This window comes from Pantherophis guttatus, chromosome 2 (genome assembly GCF_059756535.1).
Source record: "Pantherophis guttatus breed Tessera chromosome 2, ASM5975653v1, whole genome shotgun sequence".
Taxonomy (NCBI): Eukaryota; Metazoa; Chordata; class Lepidosauria; order Squamata; family Colubridae; genus Pantherophis; species Pantherophis guttatus.
Window position 1 is genome coordinate 40,943,680 of NC_142064.1, and position 19,806 is coordinate 40,963,485.

Below are 19,806 nucleotides of genomic sequence, written 5' to 3' on the forward strand. Positions count from 1 at the left end.
CCTCAACTCCAGTGTTGGCTGGATAATTCTGGAAATTGAAGTTCACACATCTTAAAAAGTTGTCAAGGTTGGTAAACACTGCTTTTATTTCATCAAATCCATCCCGTATTTAAAAAGTGGTTTGCTGAAACAGTTCTCATATCTGCCTGCTTTTAAGCATGATCCAAAGCTTTTGATACAGCTTTTATAGTGAGCTTTATAAATCTCTCTTTCTCTCTCGCTCGCCTGCACACATAGAATTAATTGGGGTAGGTGTCAGAGTAACCTATTCTTAAACAAAATCAAGGCTAGAGATTAATCTACCCCTCCAAATCAACAATACTTTATTTGTTCTCCCACTTATTCAGAACATTATTTCAATCTATATTACTTTTATAATTTCATATAACATGTAAATTCCCAGAATCTCATTATAATAGGATATAGATTCCAGAAGGGTAATTTAAATATTTCACAGTCCACAGGGGAGAAAGAAAATGTATGTAATTTCTTGGAAATGAATTAATTGTAAAATATATTTTCAAAGCTAGGTGCTGAAAAGTGACACCTGAATATAAATTGCATGCCACAGTTAAAATGGTATAATGTACAATAAGTTGTGATTATAGAAAGTCTTGTCATTAGTCTACCTTTTAGTACATACTACTGCAGGGTTTATCCTACGCTTTAACTTAAAAAAATGTAGAGAAAGAAACTAATAAACAGAGCTTTCTTGAAATTTTGAATGATGTAAATGAAAAAAGAATATAGCACTTACCACGTCCACTCTCTTTATTTTGAAAGTCATTTGCTTTACTTAATCTGTTCCATGGTAGTTACTTCACAGTTTACAACTCTTAGTCGGCACCTTGAATGTTTAAAAGCACAACAGTAAGAGATTATTAAAATACAGGTCTTTTATTAGTGAAGCAATTTGTATGAAAACCTTTGAAAATAACTCCCTTTATGCTTTAGGCAAATAGCTGCTATCACTTAGAAACTACATATTAGGAACAAATTTTAAGATCAACCATTTTTAGTAAATTCCATCTGAATTCTGTCTTTGAAATGCTGAATTATAATAATAGTGAGCCAAGTCTTACACCAGGTCTAGAATACCTGACTGAAATAAATGCAAATATAAGATATGCTCAATATAAAATTATATGCTTGGTATAATTTTTAAAAGTTTTAGCTTTCTCAATAAATGTATATGCTTATTTTCTGACTTATCATGCTGAATAAATTAAACTCAAATTATTATGGAACTATTGCAGATTGTATATTTAATAGAAAAATGTTGAAAAGGTGGATTTATGTCAGCATAGTATCTTATTACAACTACTATTATCATTACCGGTCCAAATTTTTACTTGTGTACTAATATGTGCATTACACAATATTCTGTGCATTATCGGGATAAAATAAATCCTATGTGATCAGTCTTAGTAGCAGATACTAATATATTAATATGAAATTAATCTTGATCCACTGTGAGATCTATTGATAAATTTCTGTAGAAAATAGTGAGTTAAAAAAACAACAGATAAATGAAAGGAGATGCTTTGTGCTACTCTCCTCACTTCTATATTTTGATTAATTGTTTATATGCCATCAGGTTGGTATCGATTCTTAGCAATCACATAGATCAGAGATGTCAAACTTGCAGCATCATGTTGTTGTCAGTGACGTATTGCAACTTCCCCCCCTTCACTAAAACGGGTGGGCGTGGCCAGTGTGTGATGCATCCGGCCCGCGGTCTGTGAGTTTGACACCCCTGACATAGATAAAAGTCCTCCATGACAATCTGTCCCTATCTGGTCCTTCAGGTTTTCTAGTACTGCATCCATTCCTACAGTAACATTGTTTTTGGTTTTTTTTCTCTTATCTTTACTTTGTCTTATCTTTATCTCCCAACTTTCCCAAAACCAGAGCCTCCACTTTGCATAATGTGTCTGAAGCGAATAACTTGAGCCTGGTTATTTCCTTCCTCCCTCCCTCCCTTCATTGTAAGTTGTGAGAACTCTGGATTGATCCATTTGTTGTTTGTTCTAACCTCCAAGTTCAAAAGTGTCAATACTTTTTTTATCCAAGTTCTATACAGTCCACTAATGCACTTTTATATAGGATATTGCTTTTTAATACCTTGCTAGATCGTAAGCCTGTATATTTTGTAATAGGCTCTACTAGATCAGTTTAGAATTCTGGTTCTTCTTGGGTTACAGTCTATTGCTGCAGATTCTGTGTCTTGTATGGGTATAGAATTGAAAATTCTACTGAAAATGTAGATAGCTAATGATAAAAGTAACAATACCACTTCATAGTACCTTACAGCACTCTTTAAGCAGTTTACAGAGTCAGCCTATTGTCCCCAACAATCTGGGTCCTCATTTTACCAACCTCGGAAGGATGGAAAGCTGAGTCAACCTTATGCTGATCAGGATCAAACTCTTGGCAGTGAGCAGAGTCAGCCTGCAATACTGCATTCTAACCACTGCACCAATATGGCTCAAGTAGTATAGTAGTAATAAGGTACCATACTGACTAAAGCCATCTTTTCAATATCTTTCTAATCCATTAAATGAATAATTCCCTTCCTCACTCACAAATTTATATAGCCTATACATAACACTGAAAAAATGAGAAGTATTTCTGATGAATGGCTTGTGTGACCAATAACAGTTCCAAATTATTCCTTGCTGTCTAAAGGCTGGGAGAAGCACTCTTTAACAGTTTAAATATCAGCAAAATAGAGGGGGAAAAACAATTTGAGAAGATTTTATTGTAAAACTTTTGTGTAGTTCATACCTTATTACTACAGTATATAATGACTAAGCAATTGATAGGCATTGATATGCCTATTACTTCCTCTCATATTAACTGGTTTTCATATGGCACACCTAAACATTTGTAAATAAACTGTCTAATACAAACAGCATAGTGAGTCTCTATTATTCTCTTTGTAGAAGAACTTGGGGAAATGGAAAAAACGTGAACACCTCAACACATGCAATATACAGATTTTATTCATGCTGTACTAAGTTTCTAACAATTCAAATTCATGCACTGATTTATAAGTTCTCCTATGCCCCATGTTTTACTCACAGGTAAAAATGACTACCTTGCACCCTGACTTGTTTTTTTGCTATTTCAGATATCTTCCTCCTCCATCTGTGAGACCATTTTAAAGGCTTACAAATTAACAAATTCCTCCTACATTTGATACAGCTCTACAGGCACAACATATGTACAGGCATTTTCATAGGATGATTGGTCTCTCAAATGTTTGACTATGCAGAGTTCTCTGAGTTTATTTTGACAGGCCAAGATGGTTTAGTTTTCTCTTTAATGGGCATTGTGCTTGACACACATTAACCAAGGTTTGTTTCATTAAGGCAAAAAATAAGGGTATGTTTCAAAAGGAAAAAGCATTCTGAAATGTAAAAATCTAGAGGAATTCAGAATTGGGTGGCTGTGTTGGAAGATACTGTCATTTAGAATGAATCAGGGACAGTTTTTAAGGTTGTTGCAATCCTGTGCACATTTTCTTTACATTTTTTTTTCATTGAACATTATGGAATTTACTCAGAGTAAATATAAATAGGATTACATTGTCTAGGTAGAAAAGATAAGAAAAAAGTTTTGTGTATTTAAGAAAGTGAGCACTCATGAACATCAAATATATAAAACACAGCAACTTCTGAGTCTGTCAAAAGGGCTAAGTAGATAAAGGTTTCTTTCAGAAACAGGAGAATGTCAGAGTGTTGCATTTGTGGACACTGAGGAAAAAGTACACATTTTGTCCCTGGAGAAGCATATTATGCTGTACATAAGTGCACCTGCTTGGATCAATTTATAAATAGATCAGCTTCCCCAACTTAATACTAGGCAGAAGGTCTTATTAGGACTGCAATTCCCAGAATTCCTCACCTACCATGACTGTTTGGGATTCTGGGAGCTTCGGTCCCAATTGGCGGGCATCAGGTAAGGGAAGATTGAGATAACGGAATTAATTACACGGCACACCGCAACCCTCCACATATTATTAGGGGAAGCATATCGCCTCCGATGAAGTCAACTTGCCGGCCATCTAAGCCCGTCACAACTGACACTTTGAGGCTAGACTTTTCGCAGCGCTGCCAGGAAGCGCCAGGGGCTGTGAAGCAGGGAACATCCGCCTGCCAAGCCTGCGCGCTCTGCCACTGAGCTACGCCCCCTCCCTGAGAACTCCCAGGCAAATGTTAATAATAGCAGAGCAGACAGAAATTCGAGAGGCGAAATATTTTCCCAGTATGGAAAGATTTTGAGGGGAGAGAGAGAGAGAGAGAGAGAGAGAAAACTTCCGTTCCTGACATTCTAACGGCACTAGGTTAAAAAACATAGGAACCTTGCCAGAAAAGAAGGAAGGGAAACGGCGATGGCAACCCTGCGCATTTCACTTGACCAGTTTGCAGTAATCAGATACGATTTCCCTGAACAGTTCATCCCAAACCCCCCTCCCCCGGTCCACTTATCCCGATTTAGAAGCTGTCCATTTAAAACCAGAAAAATAAACAGGTACCGCAAAGAAGGCGGGTGTATGGCGGGATGGGGTGGGGGGCGAGAGAGAAAGAGATGTTCCGAGGGCTTGTTTGGCTTCAAAGCAATCATAAAAGGAGCCGAGAAAGTTCTGTACCTTCTGGAATTTGGACACCCACCGGTTTAACTCAAAAAGAATCTCGCTGGACTCCCTAAAGACCGGTATACTTAATTATCTCATAAACTTCCGTGGATGACTGCCCATTTCCAGAACTACTGGCTTCCACCCGCCCACAAGCAAAGAAGTCAAGGGAAGCAAGAACAAGGCTGCGACCTACGCAGGAGCCCCGGCTTTTTAAAGCGATCTCGCTCCCGCCGCCGTCCCCGAGCCAAAAAGCGTCGTTCGGTCTTCGGGCCACTTCGGAAGAAGGACCTCAAAAGATATGCCGCCACCGCCGCCGCGTTTCAAAGGGCGGCTTTGCTTGAGTCGGACAGTCGGCCAGGTCAGCCCCAGTCGCCCGCTTCGAGCTTTCTTCGCTGTGACCCAAGCCACGCGCTTGGCAGGCGGCGGACGAGGGGCGGCGGGGAGCCCGGGAGGCGAGGGGGCTTCGCCTGTTGTCGGGGCCGATTTGCTCCGCCCCTTTGATTCTTACCGCACTCAGGAGCGGCTCGGTTGAAAGGGTTAATTTGGGGGGCGGGGGTGGGGGTGGGGGGGATCGTTGCGGAGGTTCACGCCGCTTCGAAAGAAGTCGCGCACTTTGGAATCGCGTGGCTCCAGGAGGGGAAAAAAAGCTTCGCTCAAATCTCAGCCAGCCACACCAGCTTTTGAGTCTGCCGCCGGCTCTCTCTCTTTCAGACTCCAACGGCTTAGGTCGGGTCTTTCGCCTTTCGGCTCCCAGGGCAACGGAAGCTCTTAGGCAGGACGAAATAAGCAGGATTTGGTGGGGGGATATAAAAGCAGCACACGAATTTACAGATTATCTGCTTGGCCGTTGGCGTTGAGTGGATTCATCCAGTTAGACAGTGGCTTTGGGCAGCTCTTTGGGTGCCCTTTCCTAATCGTCCATATGTTTCAGGCATGACTTTAAACACAAGGCCTGGGGTTTTTGTTTTTGTTTTTAAAAAAATTATTTCCATTCTGTACACTGAAGATAAAATTCCGGTGTTTGTAGTAAAGGAAAAATCATCTCTCTCTCTCTCTCTCTGCCCTTGTTGGAAAGTGGATTTTCAGTGAGATCTGAATTATTACCTCAGAGCAAAGTTAAACAATCCTCCCCTCTTCTTTAAAAAGGGTCCTTGGAAGATATTTCTTCTTCAGGAGTCTATTCCCAAATTGTATGTCCCCCAAGCCTCTTTTCTGCTCTTACTGGTCTAACTAAACAATTGGGGATTTTGTAATAAAACAAACAAAGCTCACAAAGCTCACTTGACATATCATCAGGTGGCCACGTAGTGAGTGGAAGGTCTATATGTGCAATTAGGAGAACCACTGTTTTCAGGGCAATGGCAAGGACTAATCCAATGAAGAATGCTAAATTTGGTGGTCCTATGTTCTTTCCAGTAGTTAAAAAGAAAGCAAAATAATTCAAAACTATATGTGTGTATATAATCTCCAATGGTGTGATGGGCAACAGAGAAAAAAATAAATAAAAATAAATAAATTATAAATAAATATTGCTACAATGTACATCTCAGTAATATAGCCAACTTATTCTTCAATTTAATCAGGTCCAAAAGGCTCATTTTGAGAGAACCTATTCTTGTTACTTTTTATTTATATCCTGCCATTATGCAGCTCAGGGTGGCATGTAAAAGGCTCTCTCCTTCCCCGCCCCCACCAATAACAACCCAGTGACGTAAATTGGGCTGAAAGAGAGTGACTGGCCCAAAATCACCCAATCAGCTTCAATGTCTAAGGACAGTCGAGAACTCCCAGTTTCTAGACCAGCATCTTAACCACTACACTATCCATCTCTTGACAGGTACACAACATAGCAATAGCACTTAGACTTATATACAGCTTTATAGTGCTTTACAGCCCTCTTTGTGGTTTACAGAGTTAGCATATTGTCTCCAACAATCTGGGTCCTCATTTTACCAACCTTGGAAGATGGAAGCCTAAGTCAACCTTGAGTCGGTCAGACTCGAACTCATGCCAATCAGCAGAATTAGCCTGCAATACTGCATTCTAACCACTGTGCCACCACAGCTCTATAATGTATTATTTTAAATGAAATATAGGTCACATTCTGAAACAATGGAGAATGATCTGTCATATGTTCTATCCAAGTGCCACCTGTTTTAATACTTTAAAATCATGGTTAACAGATATAACAGATTGCCCTTACATTAAGATAAATAGATAGATAGATAGATAGATAGATAGATAGATAGATAGATAGATAGATGATAGATAGATTTTCTATATTATTCATGTTGTTTTGTATTTTGTTATAGATTGCACCAGCAGAGGCTAAATCAATTTTGTTGTATTTTTGTATAATGACAATAAAGGTTGTTGTTATTATTATTCTTATTGACAGACACAGACAGACAGACATAGATCTGAATTTTATCTTTCTTTGGGGCTTAGCACACCACACAGATCTAACTGTCATGATCTGTTAACTATTATTTATGTTTTAGATTTTTCTGCCAATTTGACAGATTGTTGTTTATTCTAAAAACCATAATTAAACCATGATGTGTAGACCTAATAAAAAATACCTATGCAACCATCAATGCTAGCCTCTGATCTGAAAGATTTTTTAAAAAAACATGCACATATATGAGAAGAAAATGCAGTTGATACTTTCTCAGACACTTGTATCCTCATAATGTAGAGAAGGGAGAAAGGCAATGGACCCAAAATGAAAATTAGACTTGGAGCTTTACTGAATAATATCCTTGCAACAGTTTGGCATTAAAAGGGTAATAGCTTTAATATTGCAGTGCCTCATAATATGCTGGATAATCAGTGCCCAGCTTTTCTAATAACTAAAACTGTAAAATATAAGTCATCAGACGATGCAATAACATCCTTTGCCTTCTGGTGCAGCTATTACCAATTATTGGAATAATTATGTAGCTCAAACTCCTTATTTTGGGAGGGGGAGCTGCCATGTATTCCCATTTCCCTAAATCCTCTAATCAGGAATCCTGTCTTAGAACAAAGCACTACTGTAATAGATTATAAAAAGCTTAAAAGAATGACTGCTAGAAAATACTTTAAGGCCACCACAGACAAATAAAAAATCTAGCAAAGACTTCTTCCTGTCTTGTTTTTGTTCTTAGTGAAAGGAGCAAAACCACACTGGTATATAAGAAAATGGCAATGGGAGGCAACAGTCAGATTGAAAGGATTTTCTAAATGGCTGCACTTTCTTTGAAAGACCAAGTTGAACTAGAAAGGAGGAGTTATTTCTCACATGTCACTAGCTGTGCTGTGCTAAGTCAGGAAAGAAAGATTGCCCTTTCCTGTTCTAGAGACAACAGGGTCTGCTTGCAAGTACAATATGAACCTGCTTCAAGATTAAATCCTTGGATATTTATGGTAGATGTTAAAACATAATTAGTTACACTCATTACTCATAATATGATCGATCCTTCCTTCCTTCCTTCCTTCCTTCCTTCCTTCCTTCCTTCCTTCCTTCCTTCCTACGTACGTACCTACCTACCTACCTTCTTACAATAAAAATAACAAAAATAGAAATTTTTTAAAAATGCTACAATAGGGAAACATCATTTGAAATGTTTTCCAGAAAAAGCTCAATTTTAAGAACTTTTTGAAAGCTATCAAGGAGGAGGTAAACTCGATCTCTGAGAAGACATCATTTCACAGTATTGGTGTTGCCATTGAAAAGCAATACATTTTGGCCCTGGCTCTGCTCAACTCTGCTAGAAGACACTGAAGCAGTTTGGAGAAGACATTCAAGCAGGTACCAAGCTACTGTATATATAGTACATTATACTGTAGCTTAAAGCCAGGACCTTAAATTGTACCCAGATCTGAATCAATAACCAGTACAGAACCCACAATATCAATATTACACTGGATGCGAGTAAACATAAGGGCCTCTGTATTTTGGACTAGTTATAATCTGCATAACCTTCAAAAGTGGCAACATTTGAACTACATTGCAGTAATCTATCTGAGTTTAGGACAGTTGCAGTGTCCCGGGGTCATATGATTACCTTTTGCAACCTTTTGCCAAACAAAGTCAATGGGGAAGCCAGATTCACTGAACAATCATGTCATTCTTAACAACTGCAGTGATTCACTTAACAACAATGGCAAAAAAGGTCATAAAATGGGGCAAAAGTTCACTTAACAACTGTCTTGCTTAGCAACAGAAATTTTGGGCTTAATTGAGTTCATAAATCGAGGACTACCTGTACATTAGCTTTGAGTCCCATATTGAGTACGCTACATTTTTCTTTTCATTCTTGGCGGTCTTTCAGTATTAAACTGAGGGCACGAGATGGCTCTCTTCTTGTCATATGATTAAGTACACAGCTGCCACATTCAGATGAGTGGAATTTGAAAGGAGTCTGGCATAGAGACAGATGTATAAGGTAGGTCAGCCTACCTTTTTCATGAGGTGCTGCTTTATGGCAGAGTGCCGCTATGACTGGTACACAGCCCTGTTCAAGGGCTTGTTAAACCCACCGATTAATCCAACGAAGCAGACAGCTGTCTTTTAAAGCTGTATAAATTGCAAAACAAAATTCTGGTACTGTTCCCTGGTTTTGCAAGTAATAAAACTTTCAGTATCAAAATAAGTCACTCACTGGAGACCTTCAGTAGCAATGCAGGGCCCGCAAGAAACAGAACCCACTGTAAATAGACACTGGAAGAAAATTCCAGCAATGCAACAGGTTAAGCTACATGTTCAAGCAGTTGTGATACATACATTAGAATGTAAATGCCCAAGATTCCTACCAGTTATATAGGAAAAGGGCTTTCAGTATTCTATGGGCAGAAGAATTGTAGAGGCAGCAGGGAAATGTGTGCTAACTCATATGTAGAAGGGTGGGAGAGAGTTGGGGACTTTTCTGTCAAGCAGGGTAAAACAAGCCTGCATTTGCTGACTTGCCAGGAATAGAATCATACTTCAGCTGTGCTACTGTGAGTCCAAATGCTAAGCCAGTAAGGAACCCAGACATAATGCCTTCCTTTAACCTTGCATTTCCCATAACAGCATTCTAAGGCCTAAATTTAAATATGTGACATGGTAAATTAGAAATCATTAAAAAAAATTCCAAACAGAAAAGCACCCTGCCATACCATCCACAACATTAAGGCTACATGTCAGAACTATATTTTAATATACAATTTCATTAGCTTAGACTTTAACTCCATTTGGCTAGTCGTGCAGTCTTTTTTAATTATTATTATTTGTATTATTTTCCATGTAGTCATCAGGACTGGAGTTCAACTTTGATATTACTTATGAGTGGATCAGTGAATCCTGTATCATTCAGGAGGTAATTTAATGGGATTTACTTCTCAGTAAGAATTGCTCTGTAATGTCTTGCTTGCTTGCCTGCAAATAAACCACAACCTGCATTCTTCACAAGTTGTACAACCGTCAGTTGTTTTCCAGGACTATGGGGAGTCAAGCAAATCAACAACCAATAATTATATTAGAAACATAATAGATAAAAATAGCAATTTCACTGTAGCTCTGTGCATCTCAGAATTACTCAGAAGTAATTTCCATTGTACTGAATGGTGCTTCTTCCTAGACTGGAGTATTCAGGATTGGAACCCTTGTATCCCAAATAAATATTGCCTTTTCATAAATAGAAATAACCACAGCTCATGTACATATGGTTCCTTGTGTAAATAATTGGTTTAATCATTAAATAAACTCAGAAAATGCTGTGAATGTGATTCACAGGCACAGGATTGAAATAAAAAGGTGATGTTGACTCCAGTGAAATGTGGTTTCCCTCTCCCTGCCTGACATTCCCCATCACTGATGCCATTTTTATCTTGCTTTCTGAATTTCCCACTATCTGCAGATTTTTCCTTTACTTCTTTTGGGTAAACAGGAGAAAGGGCATCAGTCTAAGCAGAGGTGGGCTTCAAAAATTTTAGCAAGAGGTTCTCTGCCCAGTTGCTGGGTGGGCGTGGCCATGGTGGGCATGGCCTAGTCAGTCTCCTGCACCATGGGGAGGGGAGGTGTTTTTGCCCTCCCTGGGCTCCCTAGGCTCTCATCGAGTCTCCGGGAAAACAAAAAAGGCCTCCCCAGGCTCCAGAGGCCATCTGGAGGCCAGAAACATGCCCATTTCCGTCCTTCCCAAACTTCCGGTAGACCCATTTTTTGCCCTCCCTGGACCTCTGCATGCACCCTACACTTACCTGCATCCAAAATGGGCCGTGTGGGGACTCCTGGGAGGGGAGGGGTGGGCGGGGCCAGCCAGGAGTGGGATTTGTGGGTTTTCTGAACTGCACAGAATCTTAGCTAGAGGTTCTCCTGAACCCCTGCGAACCCCCTGCAGCCCATCCCTGAGTCTAAGTCCTGTGTATTTTTCTCCTAAACTCTATTTATCAGGGAAAACAGCTCCAGAAGAATAGTTAAGATAATGTTAGTGATATGCTACATAATAGTTTGGTTTGTAGTTGTTTAAGCTTCATTATTTTATCTGGAGAAGCGTTTATATATTTTCAGATGACTTGGGACATTTTCAAAGTTTCCTGTGCTGCAGAATCATCAAAAATATCCATGACTGAAATTCAAAAAATGTACATAATCCATTACCATGCTTGGAATAAAATGAAACTATGCCCCATGGTTATTATTAAAATTATGTGACTGAATGAGGATGAGACAGTTAAACTTGTGCATTTTGTAGAGCTATCATTGACATAATAAAAATATTCTCATAATATGGTTTTTCCCCCCCATGATTGGCTATTTTAAATGACAAATGATACAGGAAAACTGCCATTTTCTTCATTTTAAAAACTTATATGGAACTGATTCTGGACCATACAGGGAATTTATATTCTTATTTAAAGTGATGTTAAGAAAAGGAAAGCAAGAAGGAAAATATTGGTTCAAGTGTAAACCATTTTAATAATTTTTTATGGAGTAAAATAATAATAATAATAATAATAATTCTTTATGAAGTGATTAATTTCTTAGACAGTCTCTTGAAACAATCTTCTAAAATATGAACAATTGTGGATTTTTTTTTTGCATAGAGTATTACTTTTATTGTTCTAAATTAAATGAGCAAGAGCAGCAAAGTTACAGACGTATTGCATATTTATTTATAATTTTTCTCTGAAGTCTGATCCTTTTTGTGTATCACTGAGATTTTGAAAACATAGAATTAAGCAAGAGAGAGCAATTGTGCATGGTCTTCTCTTAGCAATTTTAGAAAGTGTAACTTCATTTAATTAAGTAAAGTTATTCTGCTTTTTGCACAGAATAGGAAAAAGGAAGGAAAGAAAGAACTCATTGTTTTGAAATCATATGACATCTTCTTGCCTTACTATGTTTAGAACAAAGAATTGCATATGTGTATATCCAGTGCATTTCAAATGCAGTTAAGGGCCATATTTATATGCTCTCTAGAATACCTAACCCTGGACATTTGTTACCATTTAGGGTTAAAGAAAAACATGTAGTGGAAAACTGAACTAAATTACCACTCATTATGTGTTTTAAAACTATAGAAATGGATGATAAAAATTCTACAGTCATATCTGGAAAGCCCAAAGAACTATTTTTAGAGAGGAAAAAAGTTATCTAACATGTAGTTTTTCAATATTTAAATTGGTTTGCTTTAAGAAATAGCCCAATGAAGATTCCATTGAGATGAATAAGACAAACACAAGATGTCTTTTTATAAGGTTTGCCCCAAAGAATTCCCATTCTGTAACGTCTTGTATCTTATTCAGTGTAGGATAATGAGCAGTGTGTTACAAAGAAATAAATATGCTTACTGACAGAGTTTTAAGTGCAGACTATACCGCATTATGGAATGGGACCTGAATACGTCCTCTGAGAAAATTTACCATTATTAAGGTTCTACAATTCCACATACATTCAGATAAAATTTAAGTTCCATTTACTGCTAAACATGTTCTTGAGGAAGGACTTAGAATGGGCCATGGTATAGTACTAATATTATCTTATTAATTAAAATGAATTTTAAGTATTGATTAATATTTTAAAATGTAGACTGGGTTTACCTGGAATATGTTTTTAAAATTAATCTGCTAATATTTTATTATCACATTCTTAGAGTTTTATGTAACATGGTAACAATGTGTAAAGTTAACAATTAGGTTTAAGATTAAAAGTAAAAAAAAATCTGGTAGTATGATTTTGATGATCATGGTTATTTATTATATAAAAAGTATTTGGTTTTTCAGAAGTAACAAAAATTTTTTTGGTAAGAGAAGAGAGAATTTCTATCAAAATGCATCATATTAGCAGCAAAGATGCATCATATTAGCAGCATTTGGATTCTTATATTCCATAAAAACTAAAACTTTTTGGAAAAACTGCTTAAAGCTTAATATCTTAATGACCATGTTATGAAATTGTTTGCTGGTATCTGGATTTCTATCTCTTAATCCACATTTTTCTTTCTTTACAACTTTATAGAATTGTTTTTCAGAATAGGGGACTTTTTTCCAGACAATATATTTATTCCAGTTTAGTAACGAACATGTTATATTAAGGAGTTTTACAGAGCATTGCAGTCTTCTGCAATATGTTTGTTGGCTTTTATGCTGAAAGAAATATGTAAGCAATTGCAATAAACCCATAAAGCTTTAGTTCCTTTGATTATCCAGCTTTATAAATTACACTATCCTTTTCTCCAATATAATTTGTACCATTGTTTAAAATTAGCAACCGTTAGTAATACTTCACAAATTTTAAAATATTATTACAAATGTCCTTGGCATTCTTCTGGAGCAGCTGCATGGTTTTAACAGATATCAAGACAAATCAGCTGTTCTCTATGTTTCACTTAAATAAGAAAAAGAAGTCAGAATGATGGCAAGAAAGATAACAAATTTCTTGCATGAAATAGGAACCATGGAAATCCGTTGGATTGGCATTCAAAAGTGTATTAAATCTGAGAAGTTAAGAGTTGAGTCCTTGTCTTTTGAAAGCAATATTTTGCATAGGAAAACATGGAAATATATTCTGTATGAAATGTCTTTAAAATAGTTGAACAATACTTCCTTAAAGAGTTGTCTAATACATGAACAATAATTCTGAATTTCTTAAGCGAACAACTTAATGTGCCAAATTAATGTCATAATTTATCTATCTGTTGTTCTGTGCTCTTTAAACTTGTGTGCCAGACAGTATGTCAGTATGGAATCTGGTTGTGAAAAGCAATTTCATATGTTCATTTTGTATAAAATATTAGTCTTGGACTAAAAAAAAAAATCAAAACTTGATTACTTGTTTACAGAAATGCTTTCCATTTGTTTGACAGTTTGTAAGAACTGCTCTGAAGCATAGTTAAAAGCACAAGCTTGTGAAAATAGAAATTCATCATAAAAAATTCTGCTCCTCCCCAAATATGTCTTAGCATTTGATCTTTTTTCCCACGTCTTTGCTGTAATTAAAATAAGATTGCCTTTTAAAATGTTATCCTTTGCAAACTGCTTGGTGGTGTTAAGACATAAACAGTTGTGCACATTGAATTCTCTTTGCAACTAATATGAAAGCACTATTATATTCCCACTACCCCCCCAATCCAGATTCTGCCTCTAGTAAAATCACCGAAATTTGTACCTGACTGCCTTTCACATTCTCTTTAAGGTAAATTAACTCCAGTGGCTGTATCAAAAGATAATTTCTATAGCATTTTACAGGTTGGACAAATTTAATGTAGGTATAAAACATGGCTGATGAAATGTAATTTATCTCTTTCACTATTCACTTCAAAATTAAAAGCCATGTATTGTTCAGAAGTGAGGGATGCATTTGTCTTTCCTTTTTCTCCCAACTGAATTATTCTGCATGAGTGTATAAATGTCCTCAGCCATTTTGCCTTCACTGGCCCATCTGATCTTTAAAGTTGATCTTACTCATCAAAAAAGTAACAGGCACTGAATTTACCTGGGCAAGTTTGCCCTGTCAGAGTAATTATTGGGAAACAGCACATTTCTCAATCCTGTCCATTGGGACATAAAATTTGTAGAAACTCACCCATTTTTGGTTACAGGCATGGTTTTATAAGGGAATTGTCAGGCTGACAGCAAAGAGGCATTAATGTTATCAATCTATCTAGTAAAAAGAAATTATGAAAACTCACCAGTGCCCTTCTTCTCCAGGAAGATGTCTCCTTCAGCACCTGCTGAGGGCTTTGTTGATTAAACTGATAGGTAAAAAATTCCTGTAGAATAAAGCCAGACCAGCTGGCTTTGAAGAGAAACCCCCCAGGTTGGGTCCTGTTTGCCTCACTCACCCTCTGCACCGAAGGCAGGAGCTTTTTCCCCTTTGCTGTTGACCTGTAAGATGCGTGATTTCCATGCACAAGTGTCTGGCAGGCCTGGGCCCACCTGCTCCTGTCACTCTGGAGTAAATTTAGCTGTAAAAGGTATCGCTGTCAACCAGACCTTTGTGAGTTCTGGCAAAAGAACACAGAATTACACTGTCCACAAAGCATGCTGTACATTCAGTTGGGAAATATCAAATCAATAGTGCTACCCAAAAATCACTCCTTTGGCAGACGTAAAATAAAAAAGTTCTTCTTTACATTAGTGTAAATATCTCAATTCCAAGCCTTAAAACAAGTCCACAGTTTGTATTTTTAACTGCAGCTAGAATACAACTATCATCAGGCTTGGGAACCCCAGATTGATAGGGAGCCAACCAAGTGGCTGGTTTGATTGTGTTTGTTGCCCTGTGGGAGATGGGGGTGGGGTGGGTTCAGAGGTTTTATATTGTGGATTTTTAATGTTGTAAGCTGCCTGGAGTCACCATGTGTGAGCTGAATAGCCATATTAATTTGTTTAATAAAATAGCTACACTTTAAAATAGAAAATGTGCTGATACCTTTTATTTTAAACTACTTAAGTACAAAAGTAGAGAGCTTTCCTTTGTACTCTTGTTAGTTTAATTCAAACATTAGAAACTTAAAACTTCTCAAAGAGAATTTAGTCAGTGTTTTCCAAATTACCAAATATGTCTACTGAAAGGTTGCATGCCAAAACTAGGCATTTATGAAATAAAGTATTTAAAAAAATCTGAGAACCAGACTATTATCATATTTGCTAATATCCATGGAGGCATTTATTTCTTCAAAACTTGTTTTGAATTCTATGAATCTTCTGAATTCTATCTCCCCTGTTTGTCATTGTTATTTGTTTTTCCTACCTTCTCCTCTTTGATCACCCCACCTACTCCCAATCTTATGAGAACTTAACACTGGAAAGGAAACAGTTACCTCTTCTTTTCTTTTTTTTCTGAATATCTTGTCACAATCTTTGAAAGGTCATGTCAGGGGTAAAGTGCCAGCCAACTGAGTTGCTTCTTGAATAAGCAAGTCCTGTTCAGCCTGAGTTTGGCAGGAAATTGCACAAAGTGGTTCATGTCACAGCCAATTGTATTGTGTTAAAGAGGTATGGGAGAGAAAGAATGAAGGGTGTTAACAAAAAAAGTGTCTAGGTCACAGGCTTTTTGTCAAATAAACAAGCTTCCTATTTACTTACTACATATAAACAGCTACTCACCAAACTCTATTTCTCTGCAGGGTATCACTTTGAGATGAAAACAGGGACCTGATTGGCATCATTTGGTATCCATAGAAACATGGTAAGTACCTCTCCCTGAGTGAATGTCTCTTATTCAAGATTTAAAGGCTGAGTACTGGGTAAGTGAGTGTTTTCATTTAATAATTATATGGGAGAAACTTTTTAGAAGCTTGCTAAAGGGAAACAGGTTCCTAGTTGTTGCGTGCGCCGTAACAAAGCCCTTATGTTTGCATCATATATATTTTTTTAAATAATGTGTTTTGGGTTCAAACCTCCCATCATTCCTTTTTTCCCCCTATAAATACAAACACAAATAGGAATTCAAAACTTTTTGAAGCTCCATTAGTACTGGAAAGTACTAATCATTGTTCTTTGTTTTATTAGTACTTAGAGCAGGGTTTTCATTCTTGTACATTAGATTCTGCCTCCTTTCCATTAGCTAAATAAAATAGACCATTAGGAAGGTTGGGGGGGGGAGTACTCCTTATTTGTAGTATTATCCTGGTAACATGAAATATTGAATGGAAAGAGAAGACAGGATTGCCTACACTATGTTTGAAATTAAAATTTAAACCTCAGAAGTCAATGCCTTTTTTTCTCTTGTCCCTTGTACCTCTCACCTTCTTTTCCTCTCTCCTTTTCCTTCCCTTAATTTCCTGTTTCTATTTTTCTTTGTATTTTATATATTAAATAAATAAAGACATAAAGGAAAAAAATTTAAACATCAGAAAAATGGATAAATTGCAAGTATTCACATATATGTAGTCTCCAGTTATTGGTGCAAATTCTTAGGAAATTACTTAGGCATTAGGTGTCATCTGTTTAAGATAGAGCAGACTACTAACTCAAAGTCATATAGACGATTACTGTTACTATAACTTCTATAACTAAGTTTTGCACATCTGAATGTGCCTCTCTGCTTCCTCCATATTTCAGACAGGAGGGCCTGTCTGAAACATTTATGTAGTTCTGCCTTGTATTCAGATTTGTTCTATCTGCCCTTCCTCTTGCTCCTAGCTCCTAGCTCTAGCTCTTCCTCCTGTCCCTCAAGGCCATTCCACCACAACTTCAGCCTTACAAGTTTAAATAATGAAAATTAAACTCTTACCAGTGTTTTTACCAGTGATCTTGTTTTTTCTAAATATTCATTAGTGATTTTTTTTTTTGCTTTAATTTATATGCTGCCCTTCTCCGGAGACTCAGGGCGGCTTACAATGCATTAAGCAATAGCCTTCATCCTTTTGTATATTTATACAAAGTCAGCTTATTGCCCCCACAAACTGGGTCCTCATTTTACCTACCTTAGAAAGGATGGAAGGCTGAGTCAACCTTGAGCCTGGTGGGATTTGAACTGCAGTAATTGCAAGCAGCAGATGTTAATAACAGTGCATTAGTCCACTGTGCTACCAAATTTTGGAAAGCAGTTGACCAACTTATGAACCTCTGTGCCAATAGGCTATAAGGCTATATGGCTACGGGAGAACCAAGCCTTTGTGAGTCAGAAATTCATTGTTATCCAGTGCTGTCCAATAGTTTAAGGATGTTTTTTTAAAGGTGAGCCCTTTTTAGTCCTTGCAAATGTGGAGTATTTAGTACATACATATCACTCAAGTGTTATTTCCCCCCCCCACCCCCAAAACAGGAAAGCTTTCACAGATACTGGGGAACCATTTGACCATTAGTGAGCTATAAGTCCTGGATGACATGGAATCAACATGGCTACCCACAAAGACTTCTCGGCTACAGATACCATTCTGAACATTATCAGCAGGAGTTATAAAGTGCTCTCTTTTTTTGAATGCTCTGCATTTGCAAGGAGTAAAGAAGACTGGGAAATCTGCCTAAAACTCATTATTTAGTAAGAGAATAAAGAGAGAAAACTGTTTTATGTCTTTGACTCAATTACAAATTTTAAACATTAAGAATAATATTCTTTTGTGACATTATTTTATATTCTTAATACAGTCATTGTGATTATAGTCAGGAAATGAAAAACTAGATGATACATTTTAACTATTAGCAGTAAAATATCCTAGTTATTGCAATAACAACATCATAAGGGAGGAAAAAAGTATTATTTAACAGTATGAGGTCTTGCAATTCCATATGCAAGATGTTGAAACATTTCTTAAGAGTTTCAGGTGAACTGACAATTATCAATCTGCCATCTTTGAATATGAAACATCTATTGAAAATTACATTCATTTTGCAATGAATCCCACTGACAATAACTTAAATACTCATGAATTACAGCCTTGGTTAGGTAAACAGCATTTTCTCAACCTGTACTAGAATCTTACATTCACATTTCATTTTATATAACCATTACAAGGACATATTTCTTTATAGAAAGATCCAGTGGAGGTAACTGAAATCCAACTGGTTTAGAGTTCTGGTTTCCCTATTTTTATCACTCTGCATATTATTTTCATTTACTTTCTTTATTGTTTTTATTTGCTAACTTTTCTCAGCAACCCATCCCTGCTGAGTGCAGATGGCATGAATGATCTCACAGATTCTCTGCTCAATAAGCCAGAATGGTATTACAGACATTCTATATTAAACTTCTCTTACTTCAGTAAAAATGCTGCTTTACCACATGCCTGCTTCATATTCTCCTGCATTTTCTAGGTCTCTTCCTCTCTCTGTTTTACAATTCTCAGAAGTTTTATTTAAGAATTCTAACTAAAGGATCTTGTCAACATTTACTTGATATACTACTGGATCTTTTAGGGTTTCAAATAATCAGAGGACCTATGTGAGATTTTTGTAGTGCTCTAATGTGCAGAAACATATACTAATGACAGAGGACATTTTAGGATATACATGCTATGCACTTCAAATGTTTGCTTTGTTTAAAATGGAATTGGTAAAAAAATATATGCCACCACCAGTACACAACTATTGTTTACTCAACAGAAAAATACGAACTATTATCTACTTAAACATATCCCATTACATGTGCCTATCTGGCTACCTATTTCAAGAAATGAGAAAACAATGTAAATATAAACATTTTAAAAAGAGATGGCTTCCAGAGTCCTACAAATTGTTTTCCTGCTTAGATGATAATTTTTTCATTGCCCAATATTTCTGTCTAACAGCATGATAGTTGATAGAGGAATATGAAGATGTAGGATTTCCTAGAAGCTATTGCAGATGACCTTTGCAAAACCATGTCTATAACTCCTTCTGCCCTTTCATTATTTTAAACAGTGCAAAAGAACAATGCATTGCACCTCCATTATTGTTCTTACCCTTGTCGAAATTGAGCATAAGGAAAGGAAAAGAACTAGGAATAAACTTTTCAAAAGCTAGACTACTGGTAGAATAAGAGACAACATTTTTCTAATTCTTTGGATTAGCTACAGTTTGGTTTCTTAGTTTTCAGGTCTCACTTTTTTTCTTCTGGTTAAAAATTCTGAATCAGTCCGAGACTAGCTTCAAAAAATTCACACACATTTACAAAAAGCCTGCCAGTTACTACAATCTTGCAGTAACTGTAAACCTATTCTTTGAATGTCAGTCCTTATGTAGACAATGTGTATATAAAATCTATGCACTGAAAT

At 36.8% G+C, this 19,806-nt stretch overlaps 1 protein-coding gene across 12 annotated transcripts in view; it reads right to left on the reverse strand.

The window, feature by feature from the left end:
- MEF2C (myocyte enhancer factor 2C) overlaps window positions 1-15,346 on the reverse strand; it is a 179,107-nt gene extending 163,761 nt beyond the window's left edge. For 7 of the 12 annotated variants that reach the window (XM_034441260.3, XM_034441258.3, XM_034441259.3 and 4 more), the window contains exons 1-2: window positions 14,797-15,346; window positions 758-847 (exon numbers count right to left, since the gene is read on the reverse strand). The gene's annotated coding sequence lies outside the window, so the exon portion shown is untranslated. Of the gene's footprint in view, window positions 1-757; window positions 848-4,835; window positions 5,152-9,086; window positions 9,204-14,796 lie in introns of those variants that run through there. The other 5 variants (XM_087885879.1, XM_087885874.1, XM_087885869.1 and 2 more) reach the window with 3 other exon arrangements.
- Window positions 15,347-19,806: the final 4,460 nt, after the last annotated feature.